The sequence below is a fragment of the Typopeltis vanoorti genome, chromosome 10 (genome assembly GCF_054136105.1).
Source record: "Typopeltis vanoorti isolate ZY-2024b chromosome 10, IOZ_Tvanoo_1.0, whole genome shotgun sequence".
In the NCBI taxonomy this organism is placed as follows: Eukaryota; Metazoa; Arthropoda; class Arachnida; order Uropygi; family Thelyphonidae; genus Typopeltis; species Typopeltis vanoorti.
The window spans coordinates 67,971,569-67,986,331 of NC_143558.1; positions in this window are offsets into that span (position 1 = coordinate 67,971,569).

The following is a 14,763-nucleotide window of genomic DNA, read 5'->3' on the forward strand; positions in this document are numbered from 1 at the left end:
AAAGATTTTTCTGATCTCTTTCTAATGGTCAAACAGGGATTGTGTGTTTCAATAGTTGGGGACATTTACCATGATCAATCATGTAGGAATTGGAGAAGTAGGAAGTCAAGAGGTTGGCTTTTTCTATGGGTGATGCAATAGCACCATCTGGGTATGATATTTGTGGGAGTAGTGTTGGGCAGAATTTATGACCAACAGCTTTGGCTAGAGACCAGAAGGCATGGCTACCATTTGGGTAGGTGTTTCCTGTTGTCGTCTTATCAGATGTCATCTCCTTCCAGGAGTTTGACTACCATGAACCTTCCACCATGTACGGTTTTGTGCATCTCTTTTACATTCTTCACAGGACAAAAAGGTCCAGTCCTTAATATATCCAATCCAATCTGTTTTGTCTTCCTCTTCTTTTTTCTTGTATCATTCTTTCTAGAAGTGTTTTTTTTATAGAGATTCATGCCTTAGTAGGTGACAAAGGTAGGTGGTTTGCCTTTTCTTAATGATTTTCAACAGAGTCCTATCTTCTTCAATCATCTCTAATATTTCTAAATTAGTTTTTTTGGCAGTCTATGGGACTAAGAATTCTTCTGAGGACCCACATCTCAAAGGCTTTTAGTTTCTTTTCACAATATTTTGACTGCCAGGTTTCTGCTCCATATAGCAGTGTTGACCATACATAGCATTTGGACAGCCTAATTCTTGTTTTTGTGTGAATTTCCCTTGAGGTCAGAATGTTTTTCATGCTAATGAAGGTTGATCTAGCAACTTCTATTTTCTTCTTAATATTCTCTGTAATTCGTTGACCCAAATATATATATATATATATATATATATATATATATATATATATATATATATATATACTCGAGCTAAGGTATTTCCTCTGATCTTAATATTTACATCAGGTATTTCCCCTTGTTACCAGCATGGTTTTGGTTTTTTTGAAGATGAAATTAAGTCCATATTTTTCACTTAGTTTCAGCATCTCTTCTAGTAGGTTGTGAAGATCTTATTTTCAGCTAGCAGTACTGTATCGTCTGCATATCTTAAGTAGTTTATATTTCTGCTTCCTATGCTGACTCCTTTAAATTCTAATTGCTGGAAAATATTTTCAGTATAGAGGTTAAACAACCTCTATAGGAGAAAGAACACAGCCTTGTCTGACATCCTTCTTTACTGGAAATTCTTTCTGGGTTTCTCCTGATATTTTTATTGAGGCAGTTTGCTCCTAATATTGATTTATCAGTTGGTATTTTTACCATCTACTCCTAATTTTCTTATGCATTCGAATAGTTGTTCATGTTGTATATCGTCAAAGGCCTTTGTGTAGTCACTAAAACATAAGTAGACTTCTTTCTGCTTCTCCAGATATCTTTCTATAATAGTTGTAATGTTGAAGAATCCTTCTCTAGTTCATTTTCTGAAAACCAGATTGTTTCAAAATCAATTTTAGACGTATTGATAGTTTTTTTTTTACTGCTACAAAGCTAGAAAACATAGAAGCACTGTATAGTTACACCCCGAGTTACGTCACAAGCAACCTACGTAAATTTGCAGTTACGTAATAAATCTACTAGCGTGTGTCAACACGTTTGCGGCTTTGCGCAGGTGCGTCTTTGACAGCCTTATTGCAGTACAGTAGCAGATGCCTCACATGGTTAGCTCAATCACTTGTTATCACTGCTAGTTTGTCAGCACGGTTAGCCTAGCGGTTATGCGCTTTGCAACCATATGCCTGGGAAAGGAGTGGCCTGATTCGATTCTCGTCGCTGACGTGAGGAGCTTAACAATCTTTCTCAGACTTAAAACAAGTTAGCTGGTCTTGGGCGTGGACAGCAGTGTTTATTCTCCCCAGTTTATCTGGAGTTTTTTCTCCAGCAAGCAGGCCCCGTGAACACATGGATTACAATCAGGAATACTTAAGACACAGTCATAGGCCTGATTCGTCAGCTATGCCGGTCCCAAGCCCGGATAAAATTTTGGGGATTGAGATGGTGCCGTACTTCCCCGTAAAAGGGGTCTCGCGGCCGTTATATCATCATACGAATAAATAAATAACTGCTAGTTTCATTGTTTTTTTACTCTTAAAATGGAATGCAAACACAGGCTTGTGTTCGCATCCATTTTAAGCATAAAAAAGCCTGTCTGTGTAGTTCAATGGATGTGGCGTTTGCACACCGCGGCGATTGGCCGCACGAAGGAAGACTTGGTTTCGAGTCTAGTTGGCGACTAGAGGAAATTTTTCTAAGCCTTTTTTCGACGGGTTCCCGAGTTAGTCGATCTCTGGCACGGGTAAGCGGGTTTTTCCTCCCGGAAACTCGGGTTTTTCGTCCCGTAAACTCAAGAAAATTGGCCATAGAACCCACATTATTTCAGACATTAAATATATTGTGTTAGGGACCAGGAGATGGCGGCACATTTGAGCCACCTCTCTTCACTGTGTACCGCTTAATTAGTGATAGCCTTGGGCCATCTATCTCTGATTGGGTACCAGTGGAGATTGAACTGCCCACTCAGTCTCCAAAAGTTAGATAGGGCTAAATGACCTCGCCTACTCCCCGTATATGGGAATAAAAAGGCGTTAGCTGATTTTTTATTTTTTTTTTTTGGAATGCAAACGCAAAACCGAATGCGCTGGTAATAAATCTAAAAAACAAAGGTCTGTAATTACTTAAGAAGAAAAGTTGAAAATAATCCGTATGTATGAAGGCGGGAAAATTCTAACAACAATAGCTCGGGAAATAAATTGACCTATTCCGACAGTGAATGTAGTGGAAGGGTAAAGTTCGCATTGTTAAAAGCATGAAAGGTGCGATAGCGTTGAAGGGCGCAATTATTACGAAGAAGAGGCTGGGCCCGATATCAGAGATGGAGAAATTGTTGTCTCACTGGATCGATGATCTGACACAAAAGAAGATACTGTTAAGTTTACTGATTATCCAGGAGAAGGCTATGTCCTTCTATTAGGATTTAAAAGAGCAGGCCATCATCACAAACACGGAGAGTATATTTAAAGCTAGTGCTGGATGGTTCGAACGATTCAATAAACGTACAAATCTGCACAGCATCAAAATTATCGGCGAGGAAGAAAGTGCAGATACAGATGGGCAAGTCAATTTCCTGAACTTCTGGCAGAAATAATTGAGGGGGGGGGATTTGTTTGAGCAAATATTTAATGTTGATTAAACGGCTCTGTTTTGGAAGAAGATGCCAACACGGACATTTATTGTAAAAGAGGAAAAATCTATGCCTGGGTTCAAGGTCGCAAAAGATCAGATCACTGTCATGATTGGCGGGAACATTTCAGGAGACTTAAAACTTAAACTGCTTACAGTGTACCATTCCCAGATATTGTGTGCCTTTAAGAACATTGACGCACGTATGCTACCCATAATCTGGAAAACCAACACTAAGGCTTGGGTTGAACGTGCGTGTTTGGAGACTTGTTCAATAACCACTTCGTTCACCAGGTGAAGAAATATTGGACAGAGAAAGGAATCCTGTTTAAAGTGCTTCTCACCTGGGCAATATCCCTGGTCACCCAAAAGAGTTGGATGACTTTCATCCTGACGTATAAGTTGTTTACCTTCCTCCTGAACTACCACACTATTGCAACGTATGGTTCAAGGCATTATTGCGACCTTTAAAGCCTACTATCTGTGGTGTACGTTTTTCAAAGCAATCAAGGCCATTGATGGTGATAAGGGCATTACTTTACGTGATTTCTGGACTATAATACCTTAACGCTATCAAAAACATCAGTGTGGCTTAAGATAAAATCAAGCAGACAATGAATTCGGTGTGGAAGAAACTCTGCTCAGAAATGGTCAAGATGAGTCTTTTGATTCCATGGAGGCCTAAATAATAATAATAAATAATAATAATTTTAAGCGTTTCACGGAAGGAAAGCAAACAATGACTGATACGGGTGCTGAGTTGACACAAGAATCACAGCAGGCGATGGATACGTGTGTGCAATTGGAGCAGCAATTAGAGATGGAAGTGGATAAAGGTGACATTAATAAGCTTCGTTTGAGTCACGATAAAGAGCTATCTAATGATGACCTTATTCAGTTGGAGACATTCTGAAATTCCGAAGAAAATACTAATCCGATTGAACTGCCAGACATAAAGAAATTTACAACGAAGGGGTTTACCCGAGGTTTTTAACTTGATAGACATGGTATTAGCAAAATTAGAATCGATGGATCTGAACACTGAGCGGTTCGAAAATGTTAGCCGCCGTATCTATTCTGATATGTCTAGCAATCTACTCTAGACATGTTTTTGATATACTGTTCACAAGAAAGTCAAGATGACAACTCAGACCGACCCAACTACCCTCAGCCTTCAACATCGAAAGACATAAAACTTCCCACAGAACAGCCAACTTAGCCGTCACAAGACATTTTTTTATTTGAAAAGTGAATATTTCAGTTTGTTTTTATATTATGTATTTTTCATACTTTCATATTTACAGTATGCATATTATTCAAATACAATTGATAACTTTTTTAATCACCCCCCAAAATGAAGAATATTAATGTAAGACAGCAGTATGAGTAGCCATTGAACATTTTATTGTATATTCGAGTTACGTCAAGGTTTACGGAACACATTACTTACGTAACTCGGTGTGCAACTGTATAGAAAGCAGTAGCGGCTCGTGGCTTGAAATCGTGGAGGTGCTGCAACTTTCGAAATATACATACACACTCTAAGTACAGTGTATACGTGTTTGGATAAAATATCAAAATTATGGTAAAAATTAAAAAAAATTAACCATAAAAAAATATTGTTTATTATCGATAAAATTATACCATTTAGTATAATTCAAAATTACTTAAAAATAAAATCCATTCCTTTAATTGTATTTAAAGGAATGAATTTACAATTTTTGGACATTACAATTAAATCCTTTAATTGTAATGTACAAATATTTAAAGAGACGGAGTAAATACGATAAGCACTACGAACACTCTACTATTTGCGCAAACTGCATATAAACAATAGTGGAACTGCGCGACGGACAGTGCCGCATTATGCTAATAGCTCACATCTCATTATGATGTGCATATGCTTGCGTGAGTAGCAATATGACACTGTGGTAAACACAGTGCTGCTAGCGTCCTTCACCCTCTAAGTGTTACAAGATGGATTTCTATTATTTTTTTTATACAAATAAGAGAATTGTATAGGATTGTTGATAAAATTAAATATTACATCCAAATACAAATTAATAAATATATTTATATATCGAGAAAAATTGGGGAGGGGGGGTGCTGCAGTTCCGCAGTGCCTATGCATGAGCCGCCCCTAATAGGAAGGATTTTGGATGCAAGCCTCTTCTCTTGAACTGCCTTGGTACACCTGTGGAAGCACTAGATCTTGGAAAATGGATGGAAATGAGGCACATTTCCTAGGTCTGATTGGCAAATCTCCTCCTCTCCCCATGGGGAGGAGATTTGCACTGGAATGTTGTCTGAGTTGCCTAGAGGGATCACTGCATACTTAGATGGGTCAATAGTTAGGAAGATGTCCAAGATGTTTGAAGTGGTTGAGGTTGTCTGGTTTTCTGGTAAGCATGTGAACAAATTGTAAAATCAATTGACGAATGAAAATATCTCAGTTTTCTTCCTGCTTAATCTGCTCAGTTGGAAGAGGAAAGTCAGCTGGAATTGTAAATTCTTAGGTCTGAAAGATGACGTCACTGCTGGATTAAAGAAAAGCAACATTTAAATAAAGGAAATTGAAAGGTTCGGAATGGTTGTTGACACTGGACTAGGAGAGCGGTTGAGATAGCAGATAGGGTAGAGTGATTCTCAGTCAGAGGAGATCAAAATCTAAATATTCCATGGTGGATAATCTTTGGTATGGTATACTGGAAAGAAAACCTGAGCACAAATCCTACTTCTGAAGCAAAAGGAATCAAAGAGTGTGGAAGCAGAGATGAGTAGTGCCCAAAGTGGTTGAAATTTCAGTTTTTTTTCAGGAAAAGAGGTTTTGCAGACTGAAAGTAGAAGTGAATGTCATTAAAGTTGGAATTAATATGTATGTTTTTGAATTAAGATCAATTTTTGAAATACAAGGCTGCAGAAAAGTATGCATATGTAGGGGGGGTATGCATAGATTGTGCCAATATCACAGTTTTCACTCATTAAATTCTGACTTCTAAAAGTGAAATCAATTCTTTGGTATGGTTGTTACCTTCTTTTTTCTTTAAACTGTTTTTTTTTTAATAAAAAAAAAACATTTGGGCTAGGCGTAAATAATTATTATTTTTTAGGACATCTTTTCTTAAATAATTATTTAAGAAAAGATGGCATAAATAATTATTATTTTTTAGGACACCCACCAACCAATAGGTTTTCTCTGTTCAACCTATTGGTTGGTGGGTGGCATGTTGATAGTGGTCTTCTGTTTTGTGCTGTTAGTTTGTCTGATAACTTCATCCATTTTTGGTGTCACTCATGTATTGGTTTCTTGGTCTCCCTCTTATTCAATTTGTAGTCCAGTCTGAGTGCCTTAATAGGTATCCTATCTTGTTATTTCTCTTTTTTTTTTTAACATATGTAGTATGTTGCTTTTATTTTTTTCCTGCCTTTCTTAATATTTCTGCATTTGTAACGCTTCTTCAGCATTCAACACCATCATCACATCTTGAATGCTAGAAGTCTTGATTTGTCTCTTTTTTTTTTTTGGAGAGTCCATGTCTCTGAAACATAGAGGGCATACTCTAGACAAAGCTTTTAATAAAGTGCTTCTTTGTTCTCAATGACACACTCTTTGATGTTAATAGTGTCATTTTCTTGTTAAATGTCTTTTTTTTGTTTGTGCTATTTTTGTTCTTACTTATTCCATCTGATGTTATTAGGTTTCCTAGGTAGGTAATTTGGTATATTTAATCTTTTCCCATCTATTGTGACATTTATCATTTCCTATTCCTGGTACATTTCATTACTTTTTTTTTTCTTATTGACTTTCATCTTGCATGTAGGAGTTCATTCATATCTGCAAGTGATACTTGTAGTTGTTTTTTTCATTTTATGCTATTAAGGCTATGCCATTCTACAAATCTTATTGTATTATAAAGCCTACCATTGATCTTTATTCCACTATTTTTTTTTCCCTTTGAATTCCTTCAGAGCCTCTTCCATGTAAATATTAAAAAGTAATGGCAAGAATCCACACTACTATCTAAAATTGGAGTTTAATTATTGTACTTATTTTCTTGCAAAATTAAAATTTTTCTTTAAAATGTGAATGTTCGAATTAATTTGTTCACTATTGTAAGATACAAAAACCTTTAGATTTGGTATATGCCATTCCTGGGACATAATTTTAAGCTTCCTTAAGTTGTATTCTTAAGGAATATTGTTACATTTAGATCACTTAATCTGTTGCAGCTTAAGTGATCTAGGTCAGAATGAGTAGTTAGTTACTCTCTGTAGTTACTAATGGATGAATAAAAGTTGAGAGGAGGAAATTAAGTTTGGTTTTCCATCAGTAAACAGAATATGTGACCATTACATAAAATGCAAGGGGAAAAATAAAAAAGTGCCTATAGATGATTGAAGGTCAAGCAAAAATTTGTGTGAATAATGGTTACTGGGGCCTCCTAAGAGACTGTTTAATGAATTTTCACTATATTATTTAAGGAAATTACAACGTACTAGGATATACATTAAAATAAATTTTAATATATTTCTATATTTCGGCAACGTCACGTTGCCATTTTCAAGAACTTAAGTACAAGACACGTGCACGCAGGCACAACAAAACAATAAGTGAGGAAGGAGTATGAAGCTATTATTTCTCCTAAAGTCCTGATGTCCTCTAGCTGGCAATGTTGGTATTCTTGGGCGATTGGGCTGAAGTTTATGTTTCCCAAATTTGAAGAAGTCTCATGCAGCCAAATTTGTTTAGGTTTGGATCGTTTCTTAGGGCTGAAGATGATTCTATGAAAAGCCTTTCGTATCTGTATTTGCTACAGTGTATTATCCTGGCTTTCTTCCACCGTATTCTATGGCAGGTATCCAGCGCATGGTCAGCAAGACCAGAGTGGCTGTATTGGTGAAACCGGATGTAGTCCTCGTGTTCTGAAATTCTGATATTTACTGCCCTGCCTGTTTGGCCAAAGTAGGACCAGGTAGGTCTGGGGGGGGTCTTTAGTTGAGCAGATAAGGGATGCCAATTTTTTATATGGTTTGTAACAAGAAGTTATGTTTTTTTAGGATTTTTGTGATTTTTTCCGAGGTGCCTCGGATATAGAGGTATGGTGATGGATTTAGAGTAATCCTTGTTGTGAGGAGGAGGGGGGGGGGGTTGTGGTTGTGAAAATGCATAACCAACGTCTAAGCCTTTCCACGAGAACTGTTTAATGAAGTTGCCTGAGAAAATAATATAATAATAAAAGTCTTTAAATTATACATGTTTTTGGTCGTAAAATGTTACAAATTATAAGACTTATTGTTAAACTGACCATAGATTTTTAATTCGTACGTATGTTCTTACAATATTGCCTACCAGTTTTGCTAGTAACTGACTAGCTTTCTCAAGGCTTGCACAGTACAAAAAAATGGTAAATGCAAAAACGGTTTAAGAATACAAAAAAATGTTAGTACCTGTTAGGTGGCTAAGGTAACACGTTCACGTGACATTTCTACTCAGTATCATGAACAAGCGTTACATGCAAACGTGTAATATGATTACTCGTGCACTGTAGTTCTATTGAACTGAGGGAATTGATTAGATTTTTCCAAGTATCGTTCAGTATGGCTACTTGATTTCTGTTTAGGTTGCTGACTGTACGTAGCACTACTGCTGCTTCTTTAAATAATCGATGTCTGTAATCTTCATCTACGTAGCACATAGAGCTGTTATTCCAGTCTATAGTGTGGTTCGAAGTTGAAAAGTGATGTACTAACCCGGAGGTGATCGTTCTGTTGTGATTTACAAGGCCAACATGTTCTTTCTGTCTTATTTTCAGGCTTCTCAAAGTTTGTCCAATGTAGGAAAGACCGCACGTGCATGGAATATTATACACACCTGGATATTTATAAAATGGAACACTGTCTTTAGGAGATCTTAGAACCTGTCTGATGCTAGTAGTTGGTTTAAATTCAACCCTAATGTTATGGGCCTTTAACAGTCTTGCGATTTTGGTGGAAAGTGAACCCATAAAGGGGATGACTGCTGTTGAAATTTGCTGGGAGACTGTTCTTTCTTGTTGGTTATCTTTGTATAGAATAAATACCTTTATTATTAATAAAGGTCTTTTATTAATAATAAGACCTCAGTTCTTCCTCCCTCACCTTCAGTAATATTCACAGTCAAGACCAGATCTTAAAAAAAAACTGGCATCCTTTTTCACTCAAGACATTTAAATTATATATTTAGTTTAATCCTTTATCCGAGGTGTAAGCAAACAAAGCTTGCGCCTGAAGTATCTCATGGCAAAGGTGGACTAATTTCTCATCACTTGCCTTAGTATCCCATAATGCAAAGCACATCTCCTTGCAGACATGTATAATGTGCTATGCATTATGGGAAGGGTCACTACCCAGACCGGTTTCACCGTGTTAACTTGGTATCACCTTTGGATCTGGCTCCCACTGAAGAGACCTCACAAAGGTGATACCAAGGTTGAAGCAATGCAGAAGTGATATTTCCATAGATGAGTTGCCAAAAGGTGTCACACCTTATTATTAAATTACTCTGGATTAGAGAAAGATGTTGGAAGTTTTTTCATTTGGTTAGACTATAAATTATATATTTAGTTTAATCTTTTATCCAAGTATAAGCAAACAAAGTTTGCACCTGAAGTATCTTCACGACTGGGGCAACTTGTGGCAAAGGTGGACTAACTTCTCATCACTTGCCTTAGTACCTTTTTGGCAACTCGTATATGGAAATATGACTTTGGCATTGCTTCAACCTTGGTATCACCTTTGAGTCTGGCTTCCACTGAAGAGACCTCAATAAAGGTCGGAACCGGTCTGGGTAGTGACCCTTCGCATAATGCATAGCATTATACATGTCTGCAAGGAGATGTGCTTTGCATTCTGGGATACTAAGGCAAGAAGTTAGTCCATCTTTGCCACTAGTTGCCCCACTCCTGAAGATACTTCAGGTGCAAACTTTGTTTACTTTCGCTTGGATAAAGAATTAAACTAAATATATAATTTATAGTCTATAGTCTAACAAAGTGAAAAAACTTCCAACTCAAGACATTTCTTTTCCTTGTCCAACTACTTACCCTATACAAATCACAACCAAAACTACAGAATATTTCACTCGCATTTTTTGGTGATCACTTGAAACTTCTCTAAAAATTTTGCTTACCCGTGCTAGAGATCAACTAACTCAGAATCAATTGAAGAAAAGCTCAGGAAAAGATTCTCTAGTCGGTAACTAGAAATCCAACCTCGGCCTTTCTTCAGGTGGCCTAGCGCTGAGGAAGTAAATACACTTCCACTGAACTACATACGCTCCATGTATGTTGACGGTTGAATGAAAAGAAAATAGGATACAGAGTAAATTAAAGAGAAAATGTTTAGACTTTAGAGCCTAAAGGTTAGGCTGATTCTCAAGAGCAGCCTCTGGTTCAAAAAAAAATATAGCTTCACACATGTACTGTATGTAGGTGGGTTTCACATACTATGTTTCTTCATTTCATTCTATCTGCATTCATGGTATGTACGTCTGCTAGACCTGACCATCCCAACTGTGGCAGTGGATGTATTTCTCTTTTTGTTCATCCACAAAGATGTAAACAGATCTTCTGCTGCCTGTAATATTTTTAAATATAAGGAACTTTATATACAATGGGAATTGGGAAGGGAAGGAATTGGTCTTTTCTAGAAGCAGAAAAGAGCAGCTAGCTTCATATGAAGTTTGAGAGCAGTACATAGATTATATATTTTTAAAGTTTTGTTGGTTTTTTTTTTTCCTTCTGAGGCGTGCTGGATAAAGGAAATAACTGCAATTCTGTAATCTGTCTATTTTAAGATGAATGAAGAAAGGGAGGGAGGATTAATTATTTGGTTAATTCTTTGGAAGTGTGGACATTAAGTAAATAAGAATGAAAGATTTCAGCTGTGAGAGATCTAGTGAGAACAGAAATTGATAGCACTGTTAGATACTTTTTTTATAATACCATATTGTTGGGGAAACTGAACATGCTCCTGTGTTATCCATTTTCTGTATAGTGTGAAAGAAAGAGTGGTATTAAAAGATGCATTATTAAAGTGTCTGGAAACATTAGACTGCCGTTTTTTATTTTTCTGCAATAAATTGGATTCTGGAGTACTGACTGTGGAGGAAGGTACTAATGTGTTTGTGCTGTATGGTCAAACAGAGCACATATGTGATGAATTCTAAATATATGATATATATATATATATATATATATATATCATGAGAAAGTTTAGATTAGCTCTGTCAAGAGCTACTATACTTATCTAAGAGAGTAAAAACATGTTTTTTTCTTCTTTTTTTGAATCAACTGCTGTTCTAAAAAACCAAACAAACTTAAATAAACATGGCTGCATAGAACTCCATGAGATCTGAAACTGCAATTCTTAGTCTCCAGATCAACATGTAAATCCTCCTATTAGTGCCCATAATCTAACTATTTCCTGTATGTTAGTTCTGTACCTCCAATGCCATCGCTGTGACAAAGATGAAATGCTGGAGTCATGAGACCCTCATTTAACTCATTCCTATGTGCTGTCTTTGCTCCGTCAAACTGTCAACACGAGTGTTCAAGTATATACTCAACTTTTTTCCTAGTACTCAGGTATCTGATAGATCTCACTGATTTCACATATGACAGATATCGATACATTTCATCAACCTCTACTCCTTTTCACATGTGAGAAATCCATTTTACTTGTGAATGCAATAAAACTGAATTTTTTACCCATTACTTCACTGACGTTTTCTCTTTTGTGTAAGATTCAGAAATGCTACAAACTCCTGAAAAGCTCGTGTAGTGTAGTATAGTGTTTATTCACATGTGCGTGTGGAACATAAAAAGAATACAGTTTGGGTTGGAAAAACAAATTCAGAAATTGTTAAATTCGAATTATAAATAACTTAATACAGATTATCAAGTGATTCAACATTTGAAAGTGCCATTCATATTTTTAAACTTTTCTTCTCCAATCTGTATTCTCAACTTAAACACCAACTATTCACATCAGAAGCATGTTAAATGGCACATTAAACACACAGCCATCTGTAAGAAGAAACCCTGGACTTTAAATATACATCTAGGTAATAATTGCTCCTTGGATACCCCTATTATAAAATATATTTCAATGAGAAGGAACTCAAGAATTTTATATCACTGTCTAAATTATTTACATATGCTGTTAAAACACAAGATTATTTATATTTCATGTCCATTTTTATTTCAGTGTTCTGTTTTAGCTAGTCTAGAAAAGTAAATCTTATGTTTTACAGCATATCTCATAAACCTAAGAATACGTCTGCCCGCCCTTAAGCTGAAAGACTATTTGTAGTTCTGATTCTAATTATATCTGGTTTGTTGATTTTATCATAAGTTTGAACTACAGATCTATAATTTACCTTTCCATTCATGAAAATCTGGCTTCTCCAATGACATGGTGATTCAATCTCTGTAATTACATATGCAAATTAGCTGATCAATTTCAATCAAATGCAAAATTCAGAAACTCGTGTTACTCAAAACAAGAACCAATGTTTTCAGTTATGTTCATCACGCAAATTTTGTGCAGAGTGGTAGATAATAAAAAAGCATTCTTGAATTCAGTTTAAGTATTTGCATTTTAATCAAACAAAATTTTTTTAACTAGAGCAATGAGAGACTTGACTTAATGATAAACATATTTGATATGTTTGTTTAAATTTTCATTAAAGTAATATCTTCATAGCCATATTTCACATCAAAATCAATGTTCTTATCATCATCTTTGTGGTATATCATTACACAGCCTAGTGCAGAGATTCCCAAAGTGTGGGTCGTGAACTGATTTTGGGTGGGTCTCTTTCCACTGCAGCTTTAAGAGTGCTGCTTCCTTTTACTACTTCGTATATGTGTGAAGTTTTATTTTTGGCAATGATAGGAATTAAAAAAACAAATTTTGAAATAAACTTCAATTATCAAACCTTGAATCTGAATATAACACCTATCAATTTGGACATCATCAGCAAAAATAGAAAACAAGCCCATTCTTCAGATACACCTCATTTTGTATCTGATTAATAAATTTATAATTAATTAAGTGTATTCAATAAAAAATTTAAAAGTAGTAAAAGGATATTTTTTTATTCAGGTCACAAAAAGTTACCATTTTCAAAAGTGGGTCTCAACCCATAAAAGTTTGGGAAGCCCTGGCCTAGTGTAATAATGTGCTCAAGTTTTAAACTTAAGATCAGGATAAAAAATTTCATTTATAATCACGTGGAAAAACTTAACAACTAGCCCTGATCCTAAATATTTTATTAAGGTGTGACACTTTTACATTACATCTATGGGAAATATGCTAGTATAGAAAGTGTAGTATCCCTTTAGGCCTGAACCATCATTGCATGCTGAATTGACTACTCCATTCAATATTGTTTACAGTGAGATCAGATTCCACATTTTTTGTTTAAGCACACACTTATTTGTTTTTTGGATGCTTTCACACATACTCACCTGGATCCATCCTAAATTTCTTTAGTTTGCCTGACTTTGTGCTTTCATCCCCTCAGAATAAGGCTCTCTGGACACCTAACTTTGAATCCCTTTAAGTACAGTCTATCAGCATTATATGAATCCCTCAGTTCATCAAACTCAGACCATAGGTCCACAAACATTCCTTCTACACATTGATTCATTAGCTACCATTGCCCTTCTCAGTTCATCTATCACAGTGTGGCAGCAGATTAAAAACTTCACTCTTTTCCTCTTCTTTTTTGCTTTTTCCAATAATTCCTTCACATCTTCCCACATACAATACTTCTCACCTCTCAGGTCATTGGTGCCATCCAAAACAATGAATTCTTTCATCTTACACACACATTTTATTTCATTATATTTATATATACAAGAGAAGTCTGGAAAGTTCTGATAAACACCTAGAACAAAAATTAATTAATTTTATGTCTTCTTATATATCCGAAAAGAAAAAAGAAAAGAACAAATGATTACAATTTGATGAAACATCAGGGGGAGGGGGGATTAAATGTTCTTTCTTGTGGTTATATCAGTTGTTTGAATATCATTTTTGTTCTAAGTGTTTGTCAGAACTTTTCAGACTACCCCCCCCCCAGCTGTATATAGAATGTTCCATACATTGAACATTGAGGTAGTAGATGCCTAAAGACACTTGAAAGAGAAAGAAACTCACTCAGAGCTTTCCAAAACAAAATTTCAAGGAATAGAAAAAACATGCATAAAACTAAATGATTAATTTACTAATTGACAATTTAAAAAATGGGAAGGGATGAAAGACCTTTTACTGGAGTGTGCTATAAAAAGTTACCTACTTGGCAAAAATGTAGAAATTTCTTAACCCATGTTTCTTTGTCTTTATTATTAAGGCAACTGCACAGATTAACTGAGGGAGGCCTTAACAATAATTGCACAATATCTGCCATACTTTGCTTTGAACTCATTTACGAACAAGGCATCCACAACCATGGCAATCCAATCCATTCCACTCATACATTTAGTCCTCACACACTTGCCCAATTTCCAGAGATAACCCCTAGTCATCTCCTACTAATCTTGTACTG